Raw genomic sequence first — 18429 nt, forward strand, 5'->3', positions numbered from 1 at the left:
CTACTCTGCCTCATGGAGAAATCGACACCGACCTTAGCAGCAAAACATACGATCAAGTACTTTTAAACTGAGCTTCAGAGATAAATTTTTTCTCCTATAACTCAAGCTGACAGATATGGGAACAGTTTCAAGAGTAATGTTATGTGATGTGCTCAGTCTCAAATAGTTAGTGTCATAACCAGAACTATAACTCAGGTCACCAGATTCCCCTTGTACTGTTCTGAAAGGTCCTCCATAATTTAATAATGAATAGATGTTACTATGATTAAAACTTGCACTTTAATCCTCTTATCTAGAGGACATCCTGGCTAGCTTCCAGTGTGCTGAGCACAAATAAGACAGACCCACTGGGAATGGGAGATTTCTGATACCGCAGGAAGTGGGTGAACAGACCACAGAAGTACTGCGTACAGACCACAGAAGTACTGGGACACATACAGTAAGATTCTGGGTAAAGAATATTATTTAAAATGTTAATAATAACGTATTTAGACATGTAAATTCCACAGATTGCTTTCAACTTGAAAGACATCATTGACATGTTGAATTTTATATATAAATGTGCTATTCAAGTCCCCTTGAGAACAAAGTTTCAGTAGCAAATATTTTTTCAAGAATTATGTCTCTGGAAGGAACGTTGGGATTGGCTAAGATTGTAAATTAGTTAATAAAATGGGGATTTTTTAAACTTCCTTTAAAATCATGTTTACATTTAGTGGTTTCTGCCCCCTATCCTCGCTAACTCATACCCAGGATCCTGGCCTTACCACTACCAATCCCCTGCTAGGCCTCTTGGAATTCCAAATGAAATACAGCTTGCAGTCTTTCACATGATAAGTTTTATGACCACCTAGTTTAGAAAATTTCGATGCTTGTACACGTGTATATGACTTTTTTTATAGTGCAAACATCAATGGGGAAATTACTACCTGTAATTATTTTTAATCTTTAGAGACTATTAAAGTTGATAAGTCTGCTTCACTGAATCAGTTGGTACCCAAATCCAGTGTAAAAAAATCACTACAACAAAAAACCTATACCTATTGAAGGTAGTAAAATGTGTGAGCTTTTGGACATTAAAAGAGTTTATGCATTAACCCCTGAAATAATTATATGCTTGACATATATTCAGTCACAATCACTGTGGGAACCAGAAGGATTCATCATTTCAGTGAGAATTTAGCAGGTTAAGATTGGTGTCAGAAAAAAAGTAGTACATCAGAACTGGACCATTAAGACAATCTATAAAATGCCATCTACTCAGTTAATTGCAAAATATTATTTCAAGGCAGAGTGCTGCTCAACATTTCCTAGCTCCCTTGGATAACTGGTATACCTTCTATGTTTACCTCCATCCACATGTACCTGATACCTTCTGAATTTTTGCATGGGGATACTTATTACATGGTATTACATCCTGATTTTTTAACCATTCCTCTAAATAGGTATTCTGCATCTTGGGGAAACACATCCTTCTATTGCTCTGTGTGTGTGCGTCTGTGTGTGTGTGTGTGTGTGTGTGTGTGTGTGTGTGGTAAATGGCCTTTGATGGACTGAGTTAATCAAAGGAAGTATTATATACCATGCATTTCCATTTGAAGGCATTTTAAGTTATTTTCTTGACTTCTACCATCACCTAAGAAGATGGAATTCTAGATACCTGGAGATGGGGAGGTAGGAGTGGGATATAGAAAAGAAGCTAAGAGTTTATTTATATTGCATTTTCTCACTTTCTTTCTCCCACCAATAAGCTATGGAATAAGAATAAAGTGTCATAAAGGCGTGCTATGTCTCAAGTCCTAATTTCCTAGAACGGGAGCCTCCTACATTCATTCAAGATTTCTCCTGATTTCTTTTGTAAATATGTGTATTCATCCTTTTAAGTATAACTTTTTGATCATTCCCATAATTTATCTTGAATTATAGCAGTTTCATTTGATAATAAAACCCTAAAACCTAGCCAATTTCATTTTAAAAAAAGAAAGAGTAAGACAACCACAGAGAAAAAATATATGTGGTATATCCAGAGGAACAGAAAACATTGTGTGATAAGGAAGTTCAGGACTTTGTATAACTAGAGGTATCAGTTTCTGTCCTCCTTAGCATCAGTTGTAAAGCCCATTCAATTAAACTTGGAATTTTTATCTTTGGATTCTAATGCAAACCAAGCAGGCAAGATATATATACAGTGACCTGGAGGCTCATACCTCTAATACTGAATTTATAATAAGGCTCTGAAGAATAAAAATACATGGCAGTGAGAAAAGGATGATAAGGCTATATATGGGAAGACACAAAAACCAAAATATAATTTAAGATCATAAAGCTTGTAGTGGTCCTTTCCAGTTTCCCCATCCCCCATCCCCCAAATATTGGCTATGTCTGTAGCGTAGCACAAACATGCATTCTAAGTTTGCATTGTAAAGTGTGATTACAAAATGCATTTGAGCAATTGAAAAAAATTAATTAACTTGGGGGACTAATCAAAAATATTTTTACTACACTTTTCATGGGATTATCTCTTCCCAGAGTCAGTGCAAATAAGGTCTATGAATGTAAAAAGCAACATTTTACAATTTGCAAGCAACAGTTTGATTTTTCATTTGATTAGGTCGAATTATCCCAGGGAAAAAAATGGATAATAAAAATATGATAAACTATAGTAAGCTTACAATAAATTGCATTGTACATTTAGAGTTAATTACTAGGAAAAGTAAATTGTTTCCAAATACTAGGAAGCTTAGTATCCTAGTTTGTAGGCTATCACAATGGGTAATAATGTAAAACCTGAAAATATACTATGTAAAAGAAATTCATTTGGAATAGAAAGAGATAGTTTGAAAGAAAGTAAAAGAATGAAAAATATTTATCATTCAACTACTGATTATAAAAGTCTGGATTGGCTAAATTAATATCAGATAAAGCAGACTTCAGAACAAGGAATATTGCTAGAGATACAGGCTTTACATTATGAAAAACAGCCAAATCACATAGAAAAGACATCATAAACATGTATGCAGAGCTTCAAAATACATTAAGCAAAAACTAATAGAACTGAAAGGAAATAAAAAACTAAAAAAATACACAATTATGGTAGGAACCATCAACATTCCTCCCAACAATATCAGAATAAACATTTGTGCAAGTACACATATGAAGTACAGTAAGAAGACCATACTCTGGGTATAATACAAGTCATAGTATATTTAAGAAGACTGAAATTATATAACACATCTCTGAGTACAACAGATTTAAATTAGTAACTAATAAGAGGAAGAGAGATCTGAAAATCCATAATATTTGAAAATTTAAGAACAACATTTTTTTTTTTTTTTTATGGGCCCATGGACTATACTTTTGAGTAGCACTAATCTCAAAATCACATTTCCCTAGTAGGTGACCACTGTGTTCTTGAGTATTTTTAATCCAGGATCCAATCAAGGATCACACATTGCATTTGGTTGCCATTTCTCTTTGATCTTTTTTTTTTTTTCACACACACACACTGTATTTTATTTTTACAAGAGATAAATAAACTGACACCAAACATTGTAAATAGATAACCACAACAAAAGCAACAATGATTGCAATTACCGAACATGAAACACACTCATACTATGTCATAATATTGACATTCAGTCCAGTAATCCTCCACTGTAATAGCTCCTTTACTTTAAACAACAACTTTTTAAAATCCCATGGGTTAAGAAGGAAGTCTCAAAAGAAATTAGAGTATATTTTGAATTGAATAAAAATGGAAAAAATCCTATATATTTCACAATTTGTGGGATGTAGCTAAAAATTGCTTAGAGGGAAATTTATAGTATTAAATATCAACTTCAGTAAAGAGAAACATGTCAAATCAATTATCTAAGCTTCTCTTTTAAAAGACTGCTAAAAGAAGAAATTATTACCCAAATCAAAAAGACAAAGGCAATAATACGTGTGTGTATGTACACACACATGCATATATATACATACACACACATATGCATATATATGTACCCATGAGTGAGACTAGAAACAGAAACAATAGAGAAAATTAATGAAACCAACAGTAGAAGAGTAAAATGGGTTATCACTACAGATCCTACAGATATTAAAAGATTATTTAAGAACCATTTCTAAAAGTTCCACACTCATAATTTTAAAAAGTAGATGGAATACGCAAATTCCATGAAGACTCAGACAACCAATCTCAGTCAAAAAGAAAAAGATAACATCAATAGGTCCATAAATATTTAAAGATTGAATCTATATGCTCCAGACCCAGAAAGTTTCACTGGCAAATTCAAGCAAACATTTAAGACATTTACCAGTTCTACACAAAGTATTTCAGAAAGTACTAGACTGGAAGAACACTTTCCAATACATTTTACTAAGGCATCATTAATCTGACTCCAAAATGATAAAAGCCATTACAAGAGGGAAAACAAAACAAAACAAAAACAAAAACTGAAGAGCAATAACCTTCATGAAGATAGAATACATATTCATACCAAGATATTAGCACATGAAACTCAATGATATATAAAATTATATCTTGACTTTACCCCAGTAAAGTAAGTTCAACATTTGAAAATCGATCACTGTAATCATATTAAATGATTTTTTAAAACCTATGATCATTTCAGTTGATGAAGAATATTTGACAAAATCCAACCTCCCGCATGATAAAAATTCTCAGTAAGCTAGGAGTAAAAGATAACTTCTTCAACTCATATAAAGCACTTACAAAATCCTAACATACTATCATACTTAGTGATGAGAGACTAAATGTTTTTCCCCATATGTTTAGGAGCAAGTTGTGGAGATGTGCTCTTACCACTTACATTCAACTTTAAACTGGTGGTCCTAGCCAAAGAAGCAAAGCAAGAAAAAGAAATAAAAAGCATACATAGAGAAAAGTAAGAAATAAAACTGTCTTCATTTGCAAATGGTATGATTCTGAACATGTGAAATCACAGGCAATTTATTTAAAAAGCTACTAAAACTAGTCAATGAGTTTAGCAAGTTCACAGGAATACAAGGTCAAGCAAACAAAAATCAATGGCATTTTTACATATTAACAATTAGCAATTATAAATTGAAATAAAATTTAAAATCATACCATTTACAAAAGTACAAAAAAAATGAAATATTAGGTAGAAATCAAACAAAATCTATGTAAGATCAATCTACTGTTATTTACAACAGCCAAGACATGAAAACAACCTAAGTGTCCATGGATGGATTAATGGATGAAGAAGTTGTGATACATATACATAAAATGTAATATTAAGCCATAAAAGTGAGGAAATCCTACCATTTGCAACAACATGGATGGACCTTGAAGGCATTATGGTAGGTGAAATAAGTCAGAGAGAGAAAGAAAAATACTGTGTGATCTCATCTATATGTGGAATCTTAAAAACAAAACAAAACAAAACAAACACAAAACTCATAGAAAAAGAGATCAGATTTGTGTTTACCAGAGGCAGTAGTTGGAGGAGAGGGAATTAGAGGAAGGTGGTCAAAAGGTACAAACTTACAGTTATAAGACTAATGAGTACTAGGATTGTAATATACAACATGATGACTATGGTTAACACTGCTATATGATACATAGGAAAGTTGTTAAGAGAGTACATCCTAAGAGTTCTTTTCACAAGGAGAATACATTTTTCTTTTTCCTTTTTTTGTATCTATATGAGGTAATGGATATTAACTAAACCTCCGGTGGTAATTATTTCACAATATATGTAAGTCAAACCATCATGCTGTACACCTTAAACTTATACAGTGATGCATGTCAATCATTTCTCAAAAAACTTAATAAAGTATGTCCACAAATGTTTTGACACCCCCCCTTTCAAAGGTAGAAGTCTAATTCTCCTCCTCTTGAATGTGGGCCAGCCTTAGTGACTTGCTTGTAGCAAATAGAATGTGGTGGAAGTGATGGTATATGACTTCTGAGGTTATAGAAAAAATACAGCTTCCTCCTGGTACTTTCTTACTTTTATGTCATTCCCGCAGGGGAAGTCATGCCACATTGTGAGGTCACTCAAGAACCCTTGTGGTAAAGAACTGAGACCTTCCCCAAACAGCCAGCATCAACTTGCCAGCCCCTGGAGGAAGGTACCTTGAAAGTGGGTCCTCCAGCCCTAATCAGACCTTCACATGACTACAGCTTGGGCTGACATCTGACTGCAACCTCATGAGAAGGCCAGAACCACTGAGCCTAGTTGCTCTCTGTGATTATTGTTGTTTTAAGCCTCTAAGTTCTGGGGTAATTTGTTATGCAGCAATAGATAACTAATACACTAGGTTTTCAGTAAATACTTACTGAATAAATTTTTTAAAAAAAGATCTGTATGCTGAAAATTACAAAGTCTCATGGGAGAAACTGTAAATAAATAAATAAATGAATGAATGAATTTTATTTATGATCTGGATGGAAATATTGTTCAAATGTTAATTCTCCCTAAATTGATCTGTAGAGTCAAAAAAAATTCCAGCAGGATATTCCTGTAGATGTTGACAAACTGCTTCTAAAATTTATATGTACAATCAAAGGAATTAAAATAGCCAAAGCAATTTGAGAAAGAGAAACAGAGTTGCAGAACTCATACTATATGGTTTTAAGACTTATCATAAAGCTACACTAATCAACAGAGTAAGATACTGGTGAAACATTATGTACATAGACCAATGGAAGAGATCAGAGAGTCCAGAAATAGACTCACATATATGATTTCCTAGAAAGCTACAAATATCATTCAATGGATAAAAAATAATCATTTCAATGAATAGAGCTGAATCAATTTAAATGCAAGCTATATTTTATTCCATTTATAACAAATAAATTGAAGTGGACTATCAATCTAATGTAAAAATCTAAACTATAAAACTTATAGAAGAAATCATAGGAGAAAAACTCACGTTTTTTAATTCATAAAGATTTCTTAGAGATGATACCTAAATCTTGATTTATAAAAGAAAAATAATTGACAAATTTGTTTTTATCAAAATTAAAAGCACTATCTCTACAGAAGACATCATTAATAAAATGAAAAGACAAGTCATAAACTTGGAGAAAATAATTGCAAAACACATCTGATAAAGCATTTATCCATGCTACATTAATTAATATCAGAAGTCAATAATTAGAAACAAACAATCCAATTAAAAATGGGCAAAAGACTTGAACAGACATTTCAACAAAAAATATACAGATGGCAAATAAGCACATAAAATGATGTTTAACATCTTTTTTCATTAGAAATGAAAATTTGAAAATTGAAACCATAATGGGTACCACTATACTACATTAAAATCGCTAAAATAAAATTTTAAAAAGACATTACCAAGTGTTGGCAAGGATGCAGAGCAAATGACACTGCTATTCCCTGCTGGTGGGAATGCAAAATATTATAGCCATTTAGAAAACCAACTGCAGTTTCTTAAAATATTACACATGCACTTAGCATTTGATATAATATTCCTATCCTAGACACTTGTCCAGGAGAAACAAAAACATTTGTTCACATAAAACTATATGTAGGGCTTCCCTGGTGGCGCAGTGGTTGAGAATCTGCCTGCCAATGCAGGGGACACGGGTTCGAGCCCTGGTCTGGGAAGATCCCACAAGCCGCGGAGCAACTAGGCCCGTGAGCCACAACCACTGAGCCTGCGCGTCTGGAGCCTGTGCTCCGCAGCAAGGGAGGCCACGATAGTGAGAGGCCCGCGCACCGCGATGAAGAGTGGCCCCCGCTTGCCACAACTAGAGAAAGCCCTCGCACAGAAACGAAGACCCAACACGGCCATAAGTAAATAAATAAATAAAATTTAAAAAAAACAACAACAAAAAACTATATGTAAATGGTTATACCCACTGCATTCATTATTCATTATCATAACAAACTGGAAACTACCCAAATGCCCTCAAACGGGTTAGTGGACAAACTTTGGTGTATCCATACAAGGTCTTGCTCTTCATCAATCAAAACGTCTGAACTATTTATACATGCATCAACATGGATGTATCTCAAATGCATTATGTTAAGTGGAAGAAACCAGGCTCAAAAATCATATATAGTATATGATTCCATTTATATCACATTCTTGAAAAAGTAAAAGTATAAGGATACAAAACACAGCAGATTAGTGGTTGCTAGGGCCTAGTCACCACAAAGTAACTTACAGAAACTTTTGGGGGAGATGGCAGTGTTCTCTATCTTATCTGTGCTACTTGTTATAAGTCTGTATATATTTGTCAAAATTCATAGAATTTTAGATTAAAAAGGATGAATTTTACTGTATGTAAATTACACCATTGTACAAATGGCCAACAGGTACATGAAAAGATGTTCAACATTACTAAACATCAGGGAAATGGAAATCAAAACCACAACAGAAATCTCACCTCGCACCTGTCAAGATGGCTATTATGTAAAAGGATAAATGCCATTTTCAAAGGATATTTACCTTCACTGCACTTTCCTTTATTAAGTATTAAATCGTTTAATAATTAAAAGTATTTAAGAATGTGTACTTTTATAAATTATACAGGAAACAAAAATTACTGCATACTATTTATACATCTAAATATGGAGTATCGAGAAAAGTTTTATCACTTTGAAATTTTATTCAGATAATGGATCCTTTATTTTACTCTGAGACACTGGTGTTCCAAAGAAAAAGATGCCCTAAATGATATGCCCTGTCTTGTTTCCTGTTATTCTTTTACTCTAGCTAGTTATCAGTTGTCAAAACAACAGGCCAAACTTAACACCTAACAGTGTGCCGAATATCTTTTGAAAAAAACCTCCATAATCTGATCAGGACTTTATATCCTCAGCTTGGCCTGGATACTCACAGTTTCTGAAAACAGGGAGTCTGTGCAATAGTGCATAAAATATGAGGGCTCTGAAAGCCCGTGCCTGCCTAGGGGAGTGTGTAATTTAATAAAGTGTTCATTGATGTCAGCACACTGACTCATCACACTTGTGTTGATGTCGCAGCCTGCAGCACAGAGACTCCTACTGCTAATTAGATGACTGAAGTCACATTACATTTCCCTCGGAGACAGACACAAAGGTGGGAGAGTTATTCTCAAAGGGATTTTTGATTTACAAGTATCTGATGGAACAGAACCAAAATAGGGTAGGGCACACTTTAGGGACAGCCAACAAGGGAAATGAACTCAACAGAGTTGCATTATTTACAAGAATGAAAGTTATAAAAGACACCACCAGGCTTCTATAGTTCCTACTTTATTCAGACACAAATTTCTAACATAAATTATAAATAAGGAATAATATTTTTATGACTTACATGCTAAGCTTTTGAACAATCCCCTATAAATCCCAGAGAAATTCAAGAGCTATGAGTTGAACTTCCACATGTTGGATTTTACGCTTTATTGTCTAGGGATGTCCGTTAGTTTTACCTTTTATAATTACATTCAAAAAAGTCAAATGAATGATTACTCCAAAAAAGTTGAATTATGTATCAGTCACAGAGCTAGGAAGGACTCTGCATTTAAGATCATACAAATGAAAGTTTTGCTCATATTGAAACAAAAGCAAATATTCTATGATGATTTTCCTAAAAGGGTTATAATACTTTAAATATTTTATCTCATAGCCTGACCTAAATATTAAAAGATTATCTGGTGATAAAAATTTATTAATTTAGTATTGTTGTAAAGATAATTTTATATTTTTTAAGCAAGTCCTCTATTTTTGTTCGCTTTTTATTTGATAACCTCAAAAGGACATTTTAGCTGCCTGACAATGTTTTATATCCTCAGTTTGCTGTTGAAATACCTTGACAAGAAATGTCACTATTAGAAGAAAGGACACTACTAAACATTGTGTGTGAGGCAATATTTTGTATTTTTGTAATACTAACCTAGACACATTCTTACAAAATAAAATAGATTGCAAACAGAATTATCCAATTTTAAACTGGTGGTAATGAGAAAAGGTATGGAACAGTAATGGATTTGTTAGCGAACTGAGCCATCTCTCTTGACTTTTCTTACTTGTCAATACAATATGTGTCGCTCTTTAATGGCTTGATTTACTTATGTTTCAAATATTTTAGCAAAAGATTTTAAAATATAACATAATAGTGCATATTGTATTGTTCCGATCTTTCTGTGAAAAGAAACCATTAAATTTTTTATCATCCCATCACTTAATTAATCCATTTAATGAACAATTTATCACAGTATCAGTAAAACAGATACTGTGATAAATAATCAGGATTTAAAGGTACAACAATACTCTTTTAAATAAGCTTAAAACTCATCAGGGAAAAAAGACATATTAACATTACAAACTGAATAAGCAGCATTTTTAAAGTTATTAAAATTTGTGCATATAAAAAAATTCCCATTACATGTTTCTCATTGCTACACCCCAACTGATTTAACATTATTCTTTGGGTTAGAGGTTTCAGATGTTAGGCATCAAGGGTGTGGAAAGAATAAGATTGTGATTACTTAGCAAGAAATTTAAAATTGTATTTTCTTCAGCAAAAGTATCTGTTTTTGAAGAATAAGTGCCTTGAAAGTCAGTAATTGGTGAATTGGTAAAGCTATACTAAGAACCTCAGTTTGGGGAGAACTAAGGATCTAATGTAGGAGAATTCCCGTACCACTGGAAAGGGAGAAATCACTATGTATTCTGAAGAAGAGCTCTCAGAAAAATAATAGAATGGCCAGTGGTCAGTCAGTCTCCCGGCTGCTGGCACTTTCTTCCTCTTCTATGCCTTTAGTCAACATCCTTAAGGCTTGGCTGAGGGGTGAGGAGGAAAAGTTAGAAGCACAGACTTGGTAGTAGATAAAAGATAACTGGTGAATGCATCTAGCCTCACAGAGCCTCATGTAATCGAGCATGTTGTGAGGAGGCAACTCTGGACCCTGTTGGAGGACGTCATCGAGATGATGTGACCACAGGTTGGCCCAGGAGCTGGGCCTAGACAATCAAAGGCTCCTTACCTCCTCCTCTGTCCTTGGAATGTACATTCTGTCCACTGCTCCCACACTAGGAACTACTTCAAGGACACACCCTTGAGAGAACAATGTGTTTTTTGAGAGCATCCAGATTGCATACATCAGTGAACCCGGTTAAGGCATAGAAAACTCTTGTAACTCTATATAAAGGCAAGATTCTGGAGGGCGGGAGTGGAGATCCACTCATCTTGTGGCTGCCCAAGACAAGCCTCGTATATAAGTTCCCTTCCTTATTTAAAACTATTACCTACCAATCTGGAGTTATCATCTGCCTCTTTCTTCCATCTCTGCTTGCCCTCTGTGTACAGGGGCCAGTTTGAAATTTCACCTGGTAAATTCTCAAGGTTGTGAACCAACAGAACCAGAACAAAAACTGGATGGCAGATATGAAAAGATGAGAAAGCAGGACCACAGATTTCAGCAGCAGATTGCAACAGGGCACTACTAGAGGCCAGCACAACTCTGGGGCATCTACCAAAATGATTACCCCTCAAATGATTACAGTGTAGGTTTTTAGGGACTAGCTAATTTGTAACAGAAAGAAACAGGAATCCAAAAGACCATGTGCCACCACCAGGAGGCTATGTGAGCTTCCTTGCCATGATATGATTTCTGCTCTTCCCTGCTAGATCTCTCCCTGCATACACATTTCCCAGCCTGGCTTGAGCCATCTATACCACTACCAGCAGTCCCCTAAGTCCACCAATCAGCTGACTTCACCTCTATGGTCAGGCACCCACCAGAATTACTGATCACCATGCTCACTGTCTGTCAGATATCTGGTCGTCTCTTCCCCACCAGTCCTAGAATTCAGGCAATAATGTCTGGTTACCATTATAATGCAAGATGAGGGTGCAGAACAGAGGAACAGGGAGAGAAACCCAGTAAAAGTTACCCACCATATTTTAAGGGGCCCATGGACCCAGAAATATTCCATATTAATATAATGCACTGGACATTTTTAGCTAGTTGATCCTTGTTTGCAGGACCTAATTTTATCTTGAGACAGTTCTGAAAAATCAACTTTTATATGACCAATTATCATGTGCCAACCATTGAGCAACGTACTTTCACAAATGCTAAGCTCATTCTTAAAATTCTGTAAATAAGATTTCTAATTATATAAATCGGAGAAATAAGGCAAGGAATCCTCAAGAAGCATGAGTTGGGCTATAGAAAATAGCACCGTATTAAATAGCTTCTTATCTTAAACATAAATTGAATTATGTAATCTTAATTTCAATAAACAGTCATTTTATGGTCCATTTAAAAACTATTGACTAGGGTCATCTGTATTTTTGCTTCAATTATGCTAATTGTATTTGATTAAATATAGAGATAGATATTTAAATATTAATGCGTTTTTTCATATTATGAATACGAATGTTTGGCCTCTATTTCGAAAACACTTATGAATAAAACATTACTTTTCCTCTGAATGGAAAAGTGAAATAGATCTACCAAATGGAATTATGATCCCTGAATATAGAGATTTTATATGGATTTAATTTATTTCTGGTGAAATCTTCATACTAAAATCAATAAATATTTCCTGGCAATATTCTCATCCTCAATGTTTTATTTTCCTCAGTCCAAAACCCCAAGATTTTAAGTGCCTTGTACTTACTTTCATTTAGTGGGTGGGGAAGAAAGACGGGAAATGATACAGAGGTAAAGAAATGCAAATTAAGCGGTGAGATTGCTGAGGAAGTAGGGTTGCTGCCCCTTTAATTGATCTCCCTCTTAAGAGTATAATAATTGTTCCTCTACTGTCACTGAAGGATCAGCAATCAGTGTTTAGTAAAAGAAAATAGAAAAAGTACAAAAAACCTTCTTCAGAGCCAACATTGGCTGAGTGACTATTACATGCCAGACATGTTTCTATATAGTTTAAATAGTTTCATCTTAGATTATTTACTGTTCCGATTTTCATCCCTAGGATCTAGCGTGGATCCTTGGGTATACAGTCACTCAATAAATTCTTGGAAAATAATTTTTCATTTTTCCCTAACAGGATACTTACAACTAGGTTATATTAAATATTAATCTGATTAACTTGATAAATCAAAGAAGGCTGAGGGATTAAGTAACATATCTAACGCAATACAACTAGTAAGTGGCTAAACTCAGATTTTGAAACAGACTTTCTTTCCTGTTTATTATACTATCTTCTAATGATAGACTGTTCATAGCTTATAAAATAGCATGAACACAGTTATAAGAGTGAGAATAAACAGGATCATTAGAAAAGTTGTTAAATTCCTGTCTATTTTTCAGAGTAGATTTTTTGTTCGTGGTTGCAGTAGTTATACATCTAAATCGTTTCCAATGATCCCTTCCTCTTGGTATTCACACCCATATGTAGTCCCTTCCTCTTGAATGTGAGCTGGCCTAGTGATTTGCTTTTAATCCGTACAATGCAGGAAAGGTGAAGGGATATTATTTTCAAAACTTGCGACTTACTAGGAGATTCTACTGCCTTCTCTGCATGCATGTTTGCATCACTAAGCTGCCATGGGGGAGAGGATCATGTGGCAAGGAACTGACCCTGGCCCATGGCCCACAGCTATCAAAAAACTGGGATCCTCAGTTCAATAACCGGTAAGGCACTGAGTCCTGAGAACAACCATCTATTCAGTTGCTTATGATCATACAAACATATATAGGAAAGAGACAAAGGGTTCTAGTGGCCCACTGGAAGTAAAAATAGTTTCTTAAACCACAATAAATGCTATAATTATTATGGTTCCAACTGCAATAAGGTATTGTAAAAAGGAAAATTTTAAAAAGCTTTAAAAATTTTTTTGGTGTAAACCCCATTTCTTACGACCTTATCTGGTCAATTCAAAGATGCATTTTTTTTCACATTTTACCATCTCTGAATACAGAAAATGTCTTTTAATTGATGATAGTTGAATTGAAAGAAGTTTCTTCTCATTTTTAAAAAAAATTTTATTGGAGTATAGTTGATTTAGAACATTGTGTTAGTTTCTACTGTATAGCAAAGTGATTCAGTTTTACATATAAATATATCCACTCTTTTTTATATTTTTTCCCATATAGGTCATTACAAAGTATTAAGTAGAGTTCCCTGTGCTATACAGTAGGTCCTTATTAGATATCTATTTTACACATAGTAGTGTGTATATGTCAATCACAATCTCTCAATTTATCCCTCCTCCCATTCTCTTACTGACACAATGTATCAGTGCTCATACACCTGATGAACCATAATAACTTACAAATGTGTTAATGATATACATTGTCAATATTCTTTTTTGTTCTATAATACTGGTATAAAAAACGAGGTTCATGAAAACAGTGGCCCTTAGAAATTCAAAAGACAACTTCTGAAACTATACAGCCTTCAACTTTATACACACATTTCTTACAGCAGTTTAAATATTTTTTTCATTTGTTCAGATTTATTGGTGTTGTCCCATTTAATCAATATAGTGAAATTGATATGACACAAATTGAACTTTGGGAAAAGTAAGGTAGGTTTTTAGTCCATCAAAAAATGTATGTGGTAATGAGAGCCTCTAATGGAATATTACTATTACATTTTTTAGTCTTTTAAAGGATGATTGGATTTCTTTATCATGATTTTGCAGTACCTGTTTGGAGAACATGAAGACACATCCCTCTGAGAGGTATAACTCACATCTACTGTTTCTAGACAAACTGCAAATAACTGATTGTCAGAATCATTGTCGTCATCTAGGATAATCCTAGAGTACTTCCATATAGAAAAAAATGTTAAAGAATGCAAAGTAATGATTTTCATTCTGCCTTTACTGGAGGTATCTGTTTCTCAAAACTGAAAATGGTTAACTGAAGTGCAAATCAGCAGTAGAAAATGCATGGAGAGTGGCTTAGGTATCAACATTGAACCTTTACTACTTCACGTTTTGTTTGACTATAGCTGTAGTTAGTGAAAGTACCTTTAAAAAACTCAGGAGAAACTATGTATTTGTACTTCCTGCTGTTAATACATATATGAGCAAGTATAAATAAATGGTTGGTTAGATAAGACTCATTTTAACAGCAGCATGATTCACTTTTATAGCCTTTCTAGCAAAAAGAGAGACTAAATCATCTTTATTTTCTATGTGTCCCCTTTCTTTAGTTTCCAAAATTTTGTTCATTGTTTTCATTGTATTCTTTGCTCTATGGTTTGGCTTGCAAGCATCCTCTTCACTGAAAAAAAGGAAATGACAGCTTTCATTTACCATAAAAATGAAAGCCTATCCTTGGAAATATTTGGGGCAGCTGGTGAAGACATTATCGGTAATTAGGAATTGGACAGTGTTGCAACATAGGACATCCCGGTGAATAGCTCAAGCTTTAAATAAATTAATTTGGGGGCACATAAGTATTGGTCATTAAAGAACCAGTCTCTTATGAAGATACAATACATAGCACAGATGAAGTTTTTTCACCATTTTTTGACATTTGCAGAAGCCAACAAAATGGGTCCAGGATCAATCTCACCATATTTTCTCTGCTGTTGCCTTGCCACCACCTGATGAAGCTAGAATTTAGTTTTGTTTTCCAGACAAGGTAAACAGAGAACCAGGCACAACGAGAACCAGGAGGTTAATGGTGTCTACAATAATTTTCTCTGTCTACCAGATTAAAATGTGGTATTTGGGGCTGAATCCTGGGGACCTGTTTAAACTGGGGTGTAGCATGAAACCTACGTTTATCTTAACTTTCATTTTTCATTTTGCCACCTGCTTGTTCTGTGAAAATCGAAGAGAATAGGACTCATTTTCTTATGTAGCGCCCCCCTGCTTTTCTCCTGCCTAGAACAGTAGCTGAAGAAGATGTGCAGGCTTTGACTTCAACCATCAAGCCATCTTCAACAGCAGGAGTCAAGTACTTGGAGGTATTTGCGTCTTCTGATATCACTGGTGCATGTGACCACCTCCCCAGTTCATTAACATACATTCTTAACTAGGCTTTCTTTCTTTTTAATTAACTTTTTTGAAGTATACTTAGTATACAGAAAATTGCACATATCTAACGTATACATTCTGATGAGTTTGGACATATGCATACATCTGTGATATCCTCACCACATACAAGGTAATAAACCTATCTATCACCTCTGAAAGATTTTTTGTGTCTCCTTGCTTTTTTTGTGTATGTAGTAAGAATGTGAGATCTGCCTCCCCAGAAAGTTTTTAAATGCACAACGGAGTACTGTTAACTGTAGGCACTATGTGGTACAGCACATCTTTAGAACTTATTCCTCTTGTATAAATGTAACTTTAGACCCATTAAACAACTCAGTTCCTCCTCCCTACATCTTCTCAAGTTGCACAAGTACTCACAATGCATTATAATACAGTTCCTGCCTATTTCTCTACATTCATCTCTCCTCTATTTGTATTGATTGATTTTCTTCTGGTACACTGGCCTCCATGCATTTCACCCAATACCTCAAGCCCATTTTTGTATCAGGATCTTTCCACTTGCTGTTCCTCCTGCACGGAGAGCTCTTCTGCTCACGTTTCACATATTTCACATTTCACATATTTCACATTTCTCAAATCTCAACTCAAAACCTTCTTAAAAATTTCTGACTATTCTACTTAAAACTAGCCCTCAAAGACATTTTCTTTCACTTCACATCATTCATTACTTTCACAGATTTCATCACAGGGTAATATTTTTGTTATTTTTGTCTATTGTTTAACTATTTATCATCTGTCCCCCTAAAATATATTCTACAGGAATACAGGAAACTAATATTTATTGTTTTTTTTCTTTTTGCAGCCACAATGCACAGAGCAGTCTTGGCACATTTGTAGAATAATGTTCTGTTAGCAACAAGTCAAATGAAACAAAGAAACGAAGAATAACAAGTCTTTTCTAAGACCAAGGAGCTTCCCTGAAACCTTCTATATTTATCATGGATGGTGCTTCCTCTGGTCAATATAATGCCCCAAATAATATAAACAGACCTCTCTAACCTTCACTTGATTTCCAGGTAAAGTTTGAAATCACTTTCAAGTCTACCCATTAGACTGACTCTTTTTATACTGACGATGTCATAAATTAATTCATTATGTAATTCAACAAAGTGATCAAGGTTGAGCATGCCATATCTTTTGGAAATTATGCCTTGAAGCATGAAGTGGTCCTTACTGTGATCAGCCATAGCAGATATTCACTACCCAAATCTCTTGGCAATCAGAGATTATGATTTTTTTTTTTAACATCTTCATTGGAGTATAATTGCTTTACAGTGGTGCATTAGTTTCTGCTTTATAACAAAGTGAATCAGCTATACATATACCTATATCCCCATACCTCCTCCCTCTTGTGTCTCCCTCCCACCCTCCCTATCCCACCCCTCTAGGTGGTCACAAAGCACCGAGCTGATCTCCCTGTGCTATGAGGCTGCTTCCCACTAACTATCTATTTTACATTTGGTAGTATATATAAGTCCATGCCACTCTCTCACTTTGTCCTAGCTTACCCTTCCCCCTTCCCGTGTCCTCAAGTCCATTCTCTACATCTGCATCTTTATTCCTGTCCTGCCCCTAGGTTCTTCAGAACCATTTTTTTTTTTAGATTCCATATATATGTGTTAGCATACAGTATTTGTTTTTCTCTTTCTGACTTACTTCACTATGACAGACTCTAGGTGCAACCACCTCACTACAAATAACTCAATTTCGTTTCTTTTTATGGCTGCGTAATATTCCATTGTATATATGTGCCACATCTTCTTTATCCATTCATCTGTCGATGGACACTTAGGTTGCTTCCATGTCCAGGCTATTGTAAATAGAGCTGCAGTGAACATTGTGGTACATGACTCTTTTTGAATTATGGTTTTCTCAGGGTATATGCCCCATAGTGGGATTGCTGGGTCGTATGGTAGTTCTATTTTTAGTTTTAAGGAACCTCCATATTGTTCTCCATAGTGGCTGTATCAATTTACATTCCCACCAACAGTGCAAGAGGGTTCCCTTTTCTCCACACCCTCTCCAGCATTTATTGTTTGTAGATTTTTTGATGATGGCCATTCTGACTGGTATGAGATGATACTTCACTGCAGTTTTGATTTGCATTTCTCTAATGATTAGTGACGTTGAGCATCCTTTCATGTGTTTGTTGGCAATCTGTATATCTTTGGAGAAATGTCTATTAGAGATTATGATTTGACTACAGAATTTTTCATTTATCTTTTCACATTGCCAAGGTACTAACATGCTTTCTCTTTTAATTACTCTAAATCATATCCATGAGAACTATACTTTTTAATGCAGTGTTACCTATAATTATTTTATCTGTTATGCTTTTTCAAACAAAAGTATATATTCCATTACAATGCATGGACTTTTAGTTTAGTTTTTTTTTTTGGCAAGTTTAAAAAAAGAGGGGGGAGTCTATTTGTAGTCATTTTTTTT

The 18429-nt window shown here is 34.6% G+C and overlaps 1 long non-coding RNA gene across 1 annotated transcript in view; it reads left to right on the forward strand.

Moving 5' to 3' along the window:
• The first annotated feature begins 1084 nt into the window (after positions 1-1084).
• LOC309623728 overlaps positions 1085-18429 on the forward strand; it is a 42255-nt gene continuing 24910 nt past the window's right edge. Inside the window, exon 1 of the long non-coding RNA XR_014241505.1 lies at positions 1085-18406. This is a non-coding gene — a long non-coding RNA (uncharacterized lncRNA). The remainder of the gene's footprint in view (positions 18407-18429) is intronic.

Source organism: Balaenoptera borealis (assembly GCF_965194805.1).
Source record: "Balaenoptera borealis genome assembly, chromosome: 2".
NCBI lineage: Eukaryota > Metazoa > Chordata > Mammalia > Artiodactyla > Balaenopteridae > Balaenoptera > Balaenoptera borealis.